Here is a 14,957-nt window from a genome sequence, read left to right on the forward strand (position 1 = left end):
CCTAACCTCAAAGACAACATCAAGGAGCTGCACGAAATTAGCAACACCCTGGCAAAAGCTCTGGAAAAATTCTGAATTCTAGAAGGCTTGCTGGCTTAATGGGGCATTTTTGGGTTTTCTCTGGTTATCCATTAGTTTTTTGTGGTTCTGATATTTTCTATTTTTTGTCGCTTTTGTTGTTTATGCTATTTTAGTTCTATTTGTAAAGGGTTTTGGGGCCCCTTCAAAACCTACTTTTTCCTTAATCAAAAACATAGTAAACATTATTAGTATTAGACTTACCATTCAATGATATTGTTCCTTTGCCTTTGATCATGCACGCCTTGTTGTCTTCAAATCTGACTAGTCCACCATCAAATTCTTGTAGTGTTACAAACTTTCTCTTGTCACCAGTCATGTGATGTGAGAATCCACTATCTATGACCCATTCATCCTTCTCTTCAATTTTAGCAACCAAAGACTTTTCCTCAATATGAGTTACTTCAATGATAGATTTTGGAATATCATTCTTAATAGCAATAAAGACCCAATCTTTTCCAAAGGAAGCTCCATTACCAGTTCCACTCATAGGTTTGTCATCATCATCATCAAAAATACCAAAATCATCATCACCAGCATAATAACATGATTTATCCATATTCCTTCTGAATCTAGGTCTTCTCTAATATTTAGGATTAGGCTTGTAATTTCTCACAAATCTTTCATGATTCCTAGTATCTCTTTCAGGGCATCTAGAGGAAAAATGAACAATCTTATTGCATGAAATCCATTTAAAAGGGAATTTTCTTCCATACTTACTTCTACTTGGTCCTTTAGGGATTCTTCTAGCAATCATGACTTCTAGCTATTCAAGTTCTCTTTCTTCTCTCTCAATTTCCTCCATATCTTTAGCATACATCTATTTCCAATCTATCTTTTGCTTACTAGAGGTAGATGCTTTTAATGAAGTCTCAGTTTTAGCAACACTTTGATCTCCAAGTTCAAAAGCAATCAATTTCCCAAGTAATGTATCTCTAGTCATAGGTGTACTTGACATTGTCTGGAGTTCATTGATAGCAGTAGCCTTCATCTTGTAAGTCAGAGGCAAACCTCTTAGAACTTTTGACACTATCTCATCCTCATTGACTGATTTGTCATATCATTTGATACCCATGATAATCTCATTGACTCTGTCCATGAAATAACTTATCTTCTCATCCTCTTCCATCTTCAAAGTATAACTTGATATTAATGACATTGGATCTCTTCAAGCAGTTAAGCTTCTACAAAGAGGACCTTGATCTAATACCAATTGTTAGAATGCTCTGATACCGAGAGTAAACTAAGAGGGGGGGATGAATCAGTTTACTAACAAAAATTAGAACTAATTCATATCAAAACCTATTAGCTAGCACACAAAGATACCAACCCAATAAAATATAGAAATTGAAAGAACAGTACACACAACACCAATATTTTTTACATTGAAAACCTGGAAAGAGAAAAGCCACAGTGGGAAACCCTACCCATAATCAGATGAATACTCTACAATAGTATCATGTATAATTAAAATGGGGTCTACACTTGCAGAAAGGCCAATATCCTAGAGTGCATTTCTCATCACAAAGGGAAGTCTCATCGACTTACATAAACATTGGACTACAATACAGAAAGAATGAACTATGAAAGTAGCATCTGCTAATGCTTGATACAGTTCCAGTTAAGCACAAATGTCTACTTTGCAATATAAAACCTTTTGAACCTTCACTATCATGATATGACTCTATCCGCACATAATCCACTCTCTGATAATGCATACATAACCACTATCCATCCATACACATCATACAAATTACATGAATAAGTCACCTACAAATACAAATCATCAACCTTATTGACAAGGTCGGCTAAACCCTTAACCCATTAACTCATAATTACAAAAATTACATCACATGATACCACCAGACCAATATTATGATTTACATTACATAGCATGGACCTAATTCAAGTATCCAATCAATTATATTAGCCATAAATTTTGCTAAGACCAAAATCCAACACACTTCACCAACTGATAGAAACCCTCAGTGAAATAACAAAAAGTTTAATTGGATCCAAAAGGGGCCATCATAACAACATTCCATCCAATGCAAAGTCACCAAATGCTTGAGACACAATCAAGAAACACCTTCAGCATGATAGAAATTGGTTCCATAAGTTGGACCAAATATTGCTTATTGGTAAAGCTAACTGAGAAGTTAGAAGCTAGTCGGTAAAGCTAAAAGCTAGCCGGTACCGGTAAATGCCAAAAGCGATAATAGTTAGAGCACCAAATCATGAACCAAAAGAATATGGCAAGCATATAACCACCCAGATTAAGCATCCAAAACTAACTCCAGAGATCTTATCATACTAGATCAAAATCGTAGCCAAAACCAAGATGATCACCAAGACTAATCGAGATAGATCCAACTAGGATAATCTCCAACCGGGGTACAGTGTTGACATCAATGAAAACCACTTAACCAAATCTGAAATATTGCCAATAGAACATAGTTATAGCTTTCATATGGACCGCTTGGTATGGTGTTGTAGTGAGGATCACTAGGTCTAAGCCAATACATGTCATGACCATGAGGATAGGAGGTGTCATAAGAATGATCTTTGGTATTGTCCCCAAATATGACAAGGGGTCTCCTCATGTCATGATTTTGAATGTTTTCTTTATTGTAATTGTATGCATTGGTATGATCATGGGTATATTCATGGTCATGCATGGTGGTAGTTCTTCTCCATGGGAAAGGATGACTGTGGGGTTGTTCATGAGAGGTTCTTGTTGGAATTTTGAGTTTGTTAGTATTTTGCATAGAGATTGCATTAATGATATGTTTTCATTGACATCAATTGAAATGGTAATGGTATTCATGTTATTACTAATATTGTTGTTTTTTATATTGGCTAGTAACTAGTAAGAAGAGCTTTGTGGAATATGTTGTAAATTGGTATGTAAATTTTGCGAGTTGAACCAGTGTAAAGGGTTAAACCTTTCTATGTAATATAACCAGTAAACCCTATTAGTTGTTAAACCCTAACCGATCAAGTTTGATGGTTTCTTATCTGATAAGCAGTAATGATGGAGACACATGTGATCATTGAATGGGGATATGTTAAAATTGTTTTGGTGCATTTGTTTTTCTCTAGGGAAGGAGCAAAGTGGATTGCATCTAATGTACAGTGCATGATGAGTTACAAAGTCTGATGAAGTGGTGATCATGGAGTAGTTGGAATATTCTTGAAGAATGTGAAGAGATTGTCATGATTTCTAATGGTCAAGATTGTACCAACTTGTTTGTAATCTCGATGATGAGAATTAGGTTTTTGTTGTGTTACCAACCTAATTGATTTCTATTTAAGGTCGCTGAAGTTGTTGTAAAGGTTTTTGGCAAGATTGGTAGAAAACCTATTGAGTGTGTAGTTGCCTAACCAATGAATGGATCTACACTTTGAGTGAAGGTAGATTGAAGCTTAGAAGGATCCAATCAAGTAAATGTAGTGCTACTCAGACAGATCAAGAAAACCTGTTGTTTTCTAACAATTATAACAGAAGTGAAATCTGTTAACCGGGTAAGCTCTAACAAGATTGGTTACTCATTAAATCCTCTAACAAGGTGATCCATTAGCTTGGATTCTTAAATCCTCCAACGTGGTTACTCCTAACAAGGTATTGTGCTTTTCATCAAGGCATATTTGTAAATCCCTTAACCGGGTGATTCCTAACTGGAATTAGTTCTTAATAGGACTTACTGTAAATCTTTAACAGGGCAAACTTTAGAAGAGTTCAGATAGCTATCCTTGTGAGTCCTATCTCACTTTGTTTTTTACCTATTTGTGTTTTCCATGTATAAACATTTGTGTCAAGTGGTGAATGCTTTTGCAGTTGTGATCTTATTTGTTGATGTGGTTAATTTCTGATAAGGAATGTTATGTAGAAGCATTGAGAGATGTATATGTTGAGTTATGATTAAGATTTGTTGATGTTTACAAGATTGAAGTTGATTACTATTAAATTTGTCATAACAGTTAAACCAGTTGATGTCAAGTATTCTTATGAATACTGATCTTTACTGAGATATGTTTACTTTGTTTGATTGAGTTTGAGTTTGGGAACTTTGTATGTTTTTCAATATACTGATTCATCTCCCCTCCCCCTCTCAATATTCTACCAGATACTTATTATTTCTTCATACCATCAGTTCTATCATAACTGGCATGAGAATGAGTGTATGTGTTTGGAATCTCAGGTTTTTGAAATAGGGAGGAAGGTGACTCAAGCACAAGACACTCTTTCTTACCACCATTATTAGGCCTCCTTTGTCTTGTATTAACTTGATTTATTTGGTTTGTATTATCCTCCAAAATTTGTGACATATCAAATCATGACGTATTCTTGTTCCACTTTGTGCCATAACTTGTAGGAAATACTGTCCATCTCTTTTCATATTTTCTTGATCCAATTTTTTTAAAATAGGGATCCATGATAGTTTCCTCAAATTCTGTAGAATCCACGGATACATTGTCATTGTCATTATCATTATTATTGTCATTGTTGTCATTGTCTGGTATATAACTATAATTTTCAAATGGATTGTAGAATTTGTCTCCATCAAACTCATAGACACTCATGTTTAAATACCTAAAATATTATTCGGCTTCCCTTCTAGACTTTTGTAAACAAGTTTCAACCATGGACTAAAGTCTTGACCAAAATGAAAGGTCTGATGGAGATGCAAAGACTATGGAAGACTAATAGGTGTATGAAGTGTAGATGATTCTAGGGCAAACTTTCAATGTCCAAGAGTGTAAGACAAAAGTATGTATGTCTGAGAGTAAGGTGTGTCTTCCAAAGAGATGATGGATCTCTTGATGAGGTAAGTTTACCTTGACTCAAGAAGACCAAATGAGACCATAAGATGATAGATCATAATGCAGGAATGACTTAGTATTGTGATGTAGTATGCTTGGAAAGTGTGACGAGGACAAGAAAAGTAGCCTTTTGACTCAAATTTAGAAGATATATATGAGGGAAATGCAAGTGATGGAAAATTATTGACTATGTATGACCAAGATAGGTTGACTAAAGAATGAATCCCTATAGCAAGTAGCCTTAGAAGCTCTTTGAATCTAAAAACTTAATTCCCTTTTGTTCTCAAGAGTTTTCTGTAATCTCCCAATTGTGAATGCAAATGTGGTTTTAACAAACTCAGATGTGATTTACGATCACAAACGCAATTCCAGTAGACACAAATGTGATTTGTAGTGATAATGACAATTTTAACCTAAAAGTCAAAAATGCAATTCTACTCTGCACAGACGTGGTTTCTCAACATAGACGTGATTTGAACTGATAGACATGCAATTTCTAAAAATGTGACAATTTCTTGCTAATAGTTTACTGTAGGATACAGATGCAATTTTATACTACACAAACACATTTTCCCAACACAGACGCGATTTTAAAAATTACAGATGTGTTTTTTATTCTTTGTTCAATTTTGTTTGATTTTGAAGTTGTTTAATGTGACCAAATCTCAATGTTTTGACTCTTTTTGTGGCAAGAGGACACAATAATAGTGAAGACTCAATGTTTGAAGGTGTTTTTTTCAAAGGATCCAAAAAAATGTTTCCAAATGTAAAATGTGATCTGAAATATTTTTTCATACACTTGAAAACACGGTAGACACGACATTTCTTTGTTTTGCTTGAAAATGTTTAAGTATTTTGATCATGCAAGCACAAATCCTAGGGTTGACGGGGCCAATAGTTGTTGAATATCACTTTGGGGGTTACCCCAAGGCTACACAATTTAGAGTGGATACTTAGATGCTTGACCCTACTGGCTCCACCCTTGACACTCACTTCTCCAAGGCAACCAAGCACCAGTCCCCATGAAAACTCCCCATGGTGAAATTTGTATCTCTACTAAGAACCATAAGAATGTGAGTAGCTTCAAAGCTCCGACCTCCTATGCCAACAACTAGAAGGCTTTTGGCTTTCAACATAAAAGGTTTCTAATAAGGGCATCCATTCGAGTGGCTATAATTAGTAGCATGTTATGCTCTATTAAATGGAAAGCCTCGCAGCCTATAGAGGTTGTGCTTTGTAGGGTTTATGGGGAGTCATAATACCATTATAACATCATGTCACACCCATTTCTCACAACTTTCATCGCAAATACTTTTATTTGTAGTGGCTTGCAAGAGCTTGGCTTTAGCATATTGCCACTTGGTTCATTCCCTCTGACTTGGCCTTAAGGGCTACTCATGAGGAAAACCCTCTAAAATGTAAAACACAAAAGAAACTTGTTAATTTTAGAGTACCAATTGAACTGTTAGTTAAACTAAAGAAGACAAAGCAAGAAAATTCAAAATCAAATCTTTGCCAAAGGTCCTGCACCAAACTTGTTACTAGTTTTGAAATGATACCCCTCCTACAAGAACACATGTTAGGTAAATTTTAGATCCAAAAGACTTTGTGAAATAGGGTCCTTCGACAAGATGTTTTTCTCCTTTTTAAATAGCTACACCACTTCATTAGTTGGATCAGAAGAGGTTCGCCCTAAAAAACCAAATCTAAAAACCCTAAACGAAAGAAAAAATGGAAAAATAAAAGCACAGACACATCTTTACTAGACATAGATGCAGGAACATATCACATACAAATAAAGATAAAACACAGATGCAATTTCTAGATTTGAGACTTGCAAAATAGACAGTGAAATGCAAACATAATAAAAAGATGCACAAAAGCAAAATCTAGACATAGACACCACAAAACAACTCATAGACATGATTCCAGAGACCAGAAACTACAAAGTGAGCAAAAAACCCTGCAAAATTAAAAATGCAACAATATGCAACGTAGACGTGAAAAGAAAAGAAAAACATGATAAGATGCTACACAGATGCAACTTTAGAATGAAAGATCTACAAAAATAGTACAAAAACAAAAACATAAAATTAGTAGTCGTAGACGTGAAAATAGAATGCAAATGCAATCAAATCCATCACAAACGTAGTCAGATCAGTCATAGACACAAAAAATTTCAAAATGGTCACAATGCCGAGCATGCAACTTTTAAAAACACAAAATCTGTGAACAAGATGTCAAAATAAAAGGGAAAAGAGTCCCACTGAGTGTGCCAAAATGTATATGATAAAAATGGATAGTAAAAACTATTAGGAATCACACAGATACTAAGAGGGGGGGGGTGAATCAGTATCTAACTAGTATATAGAATATCTTAACTTAAAACATGCAAAACATAATATAACAGTGTACCGGTATGCAAGAAATAATGCAATAAATAGAATCAAGAACATCCACATGAAAAGAACACCATAACACAAGGTTTAACGAGGAAACCTGGTGTGGGAAAAACCTCGGTGGGATTTGTGACCCACAATATTCACTCACTGGCCAATAAGAGAATATTACTTACAATAGGGGCCTGCACATGCAGAAAGACCAACTGCCTAGAGCTCACTGCTCAATGGGAAGTCTCACTGACTTACAATGAGGATTATACAAATCCAATATCTTGTACTGCTTTACAATAGCATCTTCAATGCTTGATCCAGTACTGGTTGCTGCTTTGCTACTTACATAAACCCGTTAACCTATATTTTGCATAATAGGTCTGCCTAATATTTTTCCTTAATGCTTATATCTCATATATCAAATGTCTACAATGATCTCTTTTATATATAAGAGTCATTTTACAATTTGCCAAGTCGGCTTATAAAGTTTTTCAATAATAAGCAAAATATAATGTAACAAAATCATGTTGGCCTCTAGGCCAGTATACTTCCTTTCTTCTGTGCCAGTGCCAATGCCAGTGTCTTAAGTGCCGGTGTAGAGTGTGATCTGCTGATGCCAGTATAATGCCTTTGTTTGTGCCATAGGATTGCAAGATTGTCATCAATGACAAAACCTTCAATCACATACAATGTCTCATTGGAGTGTGCATATGCCAACAATCTCCCCCTTTGGCATTGATGGCAACACTCATGAGAAATTTCAAAAGATGTATCCAAAAAAGTGAAGTCCAAAAATGTGTGAGCTCCCCCTGAGCATATGATTCCTGTGATTTGAATTTTCTCATCCCACTACTCTGCCTTTTGCATCAATGACAAAGGTTGTCAAGATGTCAGTAGAGTTTGTAGTTTCAACCTTGTAACTGGGTGGTTACAATTTGAAAAAGATCTCCCAAAATCAATTTTATACTATCCATAAACTTTTTGCTATCCTTTATTGATGTCTCTGTTCACTTCACTATACTGGTGAGATGTTGCAAATGCTCTGCCGGTGTTTTCTTTCCCTATATTAGTGCCTCAAATACTTCCTTCCGTAGTGATGCTAGATAGTCCAATCTTGGACTTAGTTTTGATCTCAAATTATTTGCCTTATTCACTATTCTTTCTTTCTCTCTTTCCAATTTAAGTAATTCTTCTTCAAAATTTGTTATCTTCTCCTCAAAAACTGATAGTGTATTAGGTGAGTTAACAAAATTATCTGCAAGTTTATTGATCTCATCCTGCACCTTGCTCATCTTCTTGTCTATATCTACAGTCAAAAATTTTGTTTTACAGGTATCTTTGTACATATTTTTGTACTCTTTCAATAAATTACATAATTCTGGTAGAAGTTTGTCAAAATCTCTGTTACACTTCTTTATTTGCTCATCAAAGAATTTCTATTTTTCAACTTCTACTTTATCCTTCAATGACTCTTCCATTATTTTCTCAATGTTTTATGTGATATATTTACACAGAGTATCAAGTTGTCCTAAAGAATCTTTATTGTCTATATTATAGTTAGGAGCAATTACCTTCAAAATTGGTATGGTATCATCAATTGCCTTGTAAGCTTGTGAGCTGTAGTCGGTTATCTTCTTGATTGAATCTAATAGTACCTTAGTCACATTAGTTGATTTGTAGGCTGATGATGAACCAACAATCTGAGTACCGATGGAAGTAACCAATCTTGTATTGACCTCTGGTAGGTCTGTTTGTGTCTGCATTTCTTTAAGCAATGGTTTTTCTACTTCACTAGTTGTCGGTGGTACTGTTTCTTTATGTACCTGTTCCTGTTGTTGTTGTTCCTGTTCTGGAGCCTCTTTCTCTGTTTGTTTCTTTGTTTGTTGTATTGCCTCAGTTTGAGTCTGAGTCTCTACCTTTTTCTCTTTGTCTTCTGCTGGTTTCTCTTGTGTGTTATCAGTTTCCTTAGCTACCGGAGGCTCCCTAGCCATATCAGTCTTATCAGTTGTATCTTTGTCTACCACTATGTTGATCTTTTGAGTATGAACATCCATAGTATATAAGACTTCAGGATTAGGATTATCATCCTCTACATCCATACTCTCAGCTGCCGGTTGATCTTCTATAGCAGTTGTTTTTACCGGTGGAGTAATTAAAGGAGGTGGGGGTAAGTTGTCTCTAACCTTGATACTAGGTGGTCTACCAACTTTACCTTTGCCCTTGTCTCTATATTTCTGATAAACTTTTATGGGTTTGGGGTTCGTGTACTCTTCTTGTTTTTCTTTCTCAGCTAGGAATATATCCCATCCATTTTCTATCTCCTCAGTCACCTCATTAACTCTTCCAACCATTAAAGCAATGTGCCGGTGTGCAGTAGAAAATACTGTTCGGTTGGCTTGAGCAATTAGGTCATCAATTTCTTTGGGTGAGTTTACCGGATATAGAACAAGTAGCTTTTTAATCTTTATTTTCTTGTCCAAATCTATTACTGATTGTCTTCTTGCTTCTAGTCTTTTAAATAGTTCATCTAGAATTTCATTGACTATTTCCATCAAAAACTTCTTATATATATCCATATGCAATATAACACTATTTTCAACTTGTTCTTTTTCATCAGCTATTAAGGTGTCATATATTTTCTCTATGTTCTTCAATTTACCTTCCTCTGTAATTTCATTTAGCAGTATATCAAGAGGGGCCAAGTCTTTGTTTGTCCTCTTCTTCTTTTTGGGTGTCAGTTTCTTCTTCTTAGGTGTAGCCTTTCTTACCATAGATCTCACTGCTTGTTGTTTTTGTCTTGTCCTCCTGGGTGAGGGTGTGGTTTCCGGTGAGGGATCTCTTTTTCTTACAACTCTTTTGAAAGTTACAGTCATGTCACTCTCTAAAGAAGTACCTACTGGTGATAGGTGAGTTTCAGGTTGTGGAGCTGCTAACTCATCCTCTGTTATACCAGTTTTCTTCAACACATCTTCTTTGATGGCTTTTGCTTGTTTGGAACCTTTCCTTACAAATGCCTCAACCTTTTTCACTCTTTTCTTTGATTGTATTTGGCTTTCAATAGTTTCTGCACTACCAAATACTTCTTCCTTAGGTTCTCTGGGGGCTTCCAGAAGTGCTTTAGCATATGTTTCAATTATATGATCATCTGTTTCATAGCCCATCTTGGTTACCCAAACTACCCTAGAGATGACTGCTTCCATCCAGATTTCATCTTTCTTGATTACAAAGCATATTTCATCTTTGTATTTGTCGACAATATTTTGTGATAACCTAATTCTTTTCTTCATTTTGGCCTTTAATGCTTGAAAGAAGTCATGAATATTGTTTTCTTTGTCTTCTCCCATGTTATTGAATAGTTCTGTTAACTATTTGCCTACCGGTATATCATATCCAAGTTCTTTGTAGCCTATATCGAGAACCTATTTTGTTATATGTAGCATCAGACATACTAATAGATTTCCAAACCCGAAGGTTCCTTTCTTGTCCTTCTTAATATTTCCAAGGTTGTCAATTAATTCATCCTTTAACCACTCACATATATCAATCTTTGCATTATTTGTTACCATATCATAAGCACTCTTAATGCATAAACTTGAAACTGAATTGAGTCTATTTGCATGAGTAGCTTTATACCCTAATATCATGCTGATAAATCTCACATTAATGTTTGTTACATCATTAACTCTTAGGGACCTCTTGTCGAATGTTGCACAGTTAGGTTTGTAACTAGGTCATTGGATACCTTCTTGGTTTTATCTGGCCTTTTACTAGTGATTGGTAACCCTATGACAGCTTTCACAACTTTCTTAGTGATTTTGTGGACTCCATCTAACCAGAAAAATTCACCATGTACTCTGCTTAAGACTATCCTAATCACATCCTTGGGGAATTCAGGAATGCTAAGGATCTCTGTAAATCCTAGGGTATTAATGATATTGTGTTCATCTTTTACATTGCCGGTTTTATCACATATCACAGTTTTAAACATGGTTTTAATCTCTTCATCTCCTAGTTTCTCAATGTTGCAGTGGATGTACATTCTGGGGTCTTCAGCATAAACAACTCCCTTAGGAATTTGAGAAAAAGCACCTAAGGTATCATCTTTCTTTGCTACCTCGGGAACTAACTGAAATATGGGCCTAGGTCTTTTTATCACTTCAACAATAGTAGGGTTTTCTATATATTCATTTGTAGAGGTGGATGCCATGATTAAATACCTTTTACTACCTTTAGGATGGATGATTGCTTGGAGTGTTCTTGCTTCTTGCTCGAAATGCCTTAGCTCAGAATCTTCTCGCTCTTCGTAGGTTTAAAATCTCGATGAAATGAAATTGAGCCAAAACCTTGATTTTATAGTGTCTTTTCACCATCTACCACATTAATTTCATGTCGGTTAAGTATTCACTTAACATTGTTTGCCGGTAATAAGTAATTTCCAACTTCTTATCTCTAACCGAGGGAATGATAGCACATGTGTCAATAGATTGCCAAACCCTCAAAGAAATTTTCTTCAATTAGATGAAGAACTTCCTATCGGTGGAGCACTGCTCTATCCTTCCGGTGAAGCATCACTCTATTCTACTGGTGAAGCATTGGTTTGTTCTACCGGTGGAGGAGTATTCCCAATATTTAGATCAACTTTTCTAATCCATTATTTTGAGAATTCTTGCTTACCCTCTTCAACTTTTTCTTTACCTTTCAAGTTAGAACTTTTGTTGTCTGCCGGTGTTCCTTTACTTATACAGAATTTAGCAATATGCCCAATCTTGTTACGTGCATAACAAGTTACATTATTCTTCTGAATAGCTTTCCCATAACCTATTCCGGTTTGTGTTCTGCATTGATTAGATAAATGTCCAAATCTTCCACAAACATAACATCTCACATTCATCCTACAGTTTTCAGAGTTGTGACCTACTTTGTTGCATTTAGAATATTGACTGGTGGGTGTGTTGATACTCTGATAATTTCTAGATCTACATTCATTTGCTCTATGACCATACTTATTATAGTTAAAGCATTTTCCATTGAATTTATAAGCATTAGGTTGTCTTACTGATTTGTTGTGATCCTGAGTATTTGCAGTACTGGAGCTTTCACCAACTTCAAAGCCAATTCCAGAAGTGTCACCTTTAGGTTTTTGATTCTTCAGCAAGGTGCCAAGTTCCTCTGAGCTTTTCTTGAATTTTTCTTTATGTTGATTTGTAGTTTCTAGTTCTCTTTCTAAGACTTCTTTTTTTCTCATCAGTTCATTTGAGTCATTCTGAGTATGCATCAGATCTGTCTTCAACATGTCATTTTCATAGCTAATTCTTGTGTTCTCATTTGTTGCATCACTCAGTCTTCTGGTCAATTCTTCTTCATTCTTCTTCCTATCCTCAATCTCTTTGCAAAATCTCATAGTCATATCCTGCATCTCATTCTTTGTTGTCATGTTCTCTTGTTTCAACTTGCTTATCATATCATTAAGTGATTCCTTTTCATCATTCTCATTTTGCAATTTTTCACAAAGTTCTCTTCTCTTATTTCTTGCAACAGTAAAATTTTCTTGAAGTGCCTGAATGATATCTTGAGCTGCCCTTAAATCATCTTCTAGTTTGATATTTTTCAATTTCTCTGCATCATAGTCTGAAAGAGCTCCTTCCAGTTGCTTCATCAAATTTTCCATCTTTATCGGTGTCAAGATCTTCCTCAAGCTATTAGGCTTTTGAAAATAAAGGACCAAGCTCTGATACTAATTGTTAGGAATCCCACAGATACTGAGAGGGGGGGTGGATCAGTATCTAACCAATATATAGAATTTCTTAACTTAAAACATGCAGAACATAATATAACTGTGTACCGGTATGCAAGAAATAATGCAATAAACTGAATCAAGAACATCCACATGAAAAGCACACCATAACACAAGGTTTAATGAGGAAACCCGATGTGGGAAAAATCTCAGTGGGATTTGTGACCCACAATATTCACTCACTGGCCAATAAGAGAATATTACTTACAATAGGGGCCTGCACATGCAGGAAGGCCAACTGCCTAGAGCTCACTACTCAGTGGGAAGTCTCACTGACTTACAATGAGGATTATACAAATCCAATATCTTGTACTGCTTTACAATAGCATCTTCAATGCCTGATCTAGTACCGGTTGCTGCTCTGCTGCTTACATAAACCCCTTAACCTATATTTTGCATAATAGGTCTGCCTAATATTTTTCCTTAATGCTTACATCTCATATATCAAATGTCTACAATGATCTCTTTTATATATAAGAGTCATTTTACAATTTGCCAAGTCGACTTACAAAGTTTTTCAATAATAAACAAAATATAATATAACAAAATCCTGTCGGCCTCTGTGCCGATATACTTCCTTTCTTTTGTGTTGATGCTAGTGTCTTGAGTGCCGGTGTAGAGTGTGATCTATTGATGCTAGTATAATGCCTTTTCCAGTGCCATAGGATTGGAAGATTGCCATCACTGACAAAACCTTCAATCACATACAATGTCTCATTGGAGTGTGCATATGCCAACAAAAACAACAATATTGAAAGACTTACAAGGATCCAACCACAAAACCCTAGCCTAACAATAAAAGAAATCCACCATACACAAATGAAGATACCTAAGACCATGAAATTAAATAAAATAAACCAAATATATTGTTAACATGTCATGTAGGGTTTCAATCTCCATTTATTCCTATATCCATTGATCTTGTTTGATATATTTTCTCTCATATTTTATTTATACACAAGAGTTCAACAAAGAACAAAAATGTGGTTGATAGCTTGATTGCGTAAGATCGATTAGACAATTAGGATTGATAATGAAGAGGGAATCCTCTTATATAAAAGACACTGTAAGAAATGGAGGGATAAGATTAAGAGGTGAAGAGGATAAATGGTCGGCTAGGATTAAAGGGTAGGTAGAAGAAATAATTAAATGATAAAGGGGGTAGGTAAAAGAAGAATTAAGAGATGAGTGACATGTTTCATGGGTAGAAAAGGCTAATGAATTAATGAAATAAATAAATATTTATTTAATTAATAGAGGAAGTGAGATCAATTAAATAAATAAAATACTTTATTAATTTAGGAAAAGGACAATTTAAATAAATATAAGTATTTATTTAAATGAGGAAAGGCTTAGAAGAGGCTAAATGAATTAATTAAATAAATAGTAATTTATTTAATTAATAGAAGACTTAGAATAAAATAATTAAATAAATAAAATATTTATTTAATTAGACGGGACAATTTTAGGTGTCTACAATAACAAACAACATTCATATCCCTAAAAGCTGCAAATTGATTTCTACTTTCAAAACTAGGTGGAGACCTATGCATGAGTCTACATTCTTCAATTCTATTATCATAAGTATTACATTTATAGCAATAGCCATGGAATTGAGGTACATATTAATCATTATTGAAGTTGTTTATGATTTGTCTCCTTGGAGCAGCATAGTTCGGTCTTCTTGAGTTCACCCTTCATGTATCCTTGACCTTTGTGAAGCCTCCATTATCAACATTGAATTTTCTTTTAAGATCAACATGTTGGTTCCTTGACTGATTCTTTGTAGCAGTAGCATATGTCTTCTTCTCATTGGACTTGATGACTATGAAGGTTTGTTTGACTTCACTTTCACTTGAACAGGTGAA

Source organism: Cryptomeria japonica, chromosome 3 (genome assembly GCF_030272615.1).
Source record: "Cryptomeria japonica chromosome 3, Sugi_1.0, whole genome shotgun sequence".
Lineage (NCBI taxonomy): Eukaryota > Viridiplantae > Streptophyta > Pinopsida > Cupressales > Cupressaceae > Cryptomeria > Cryptomeria japonica.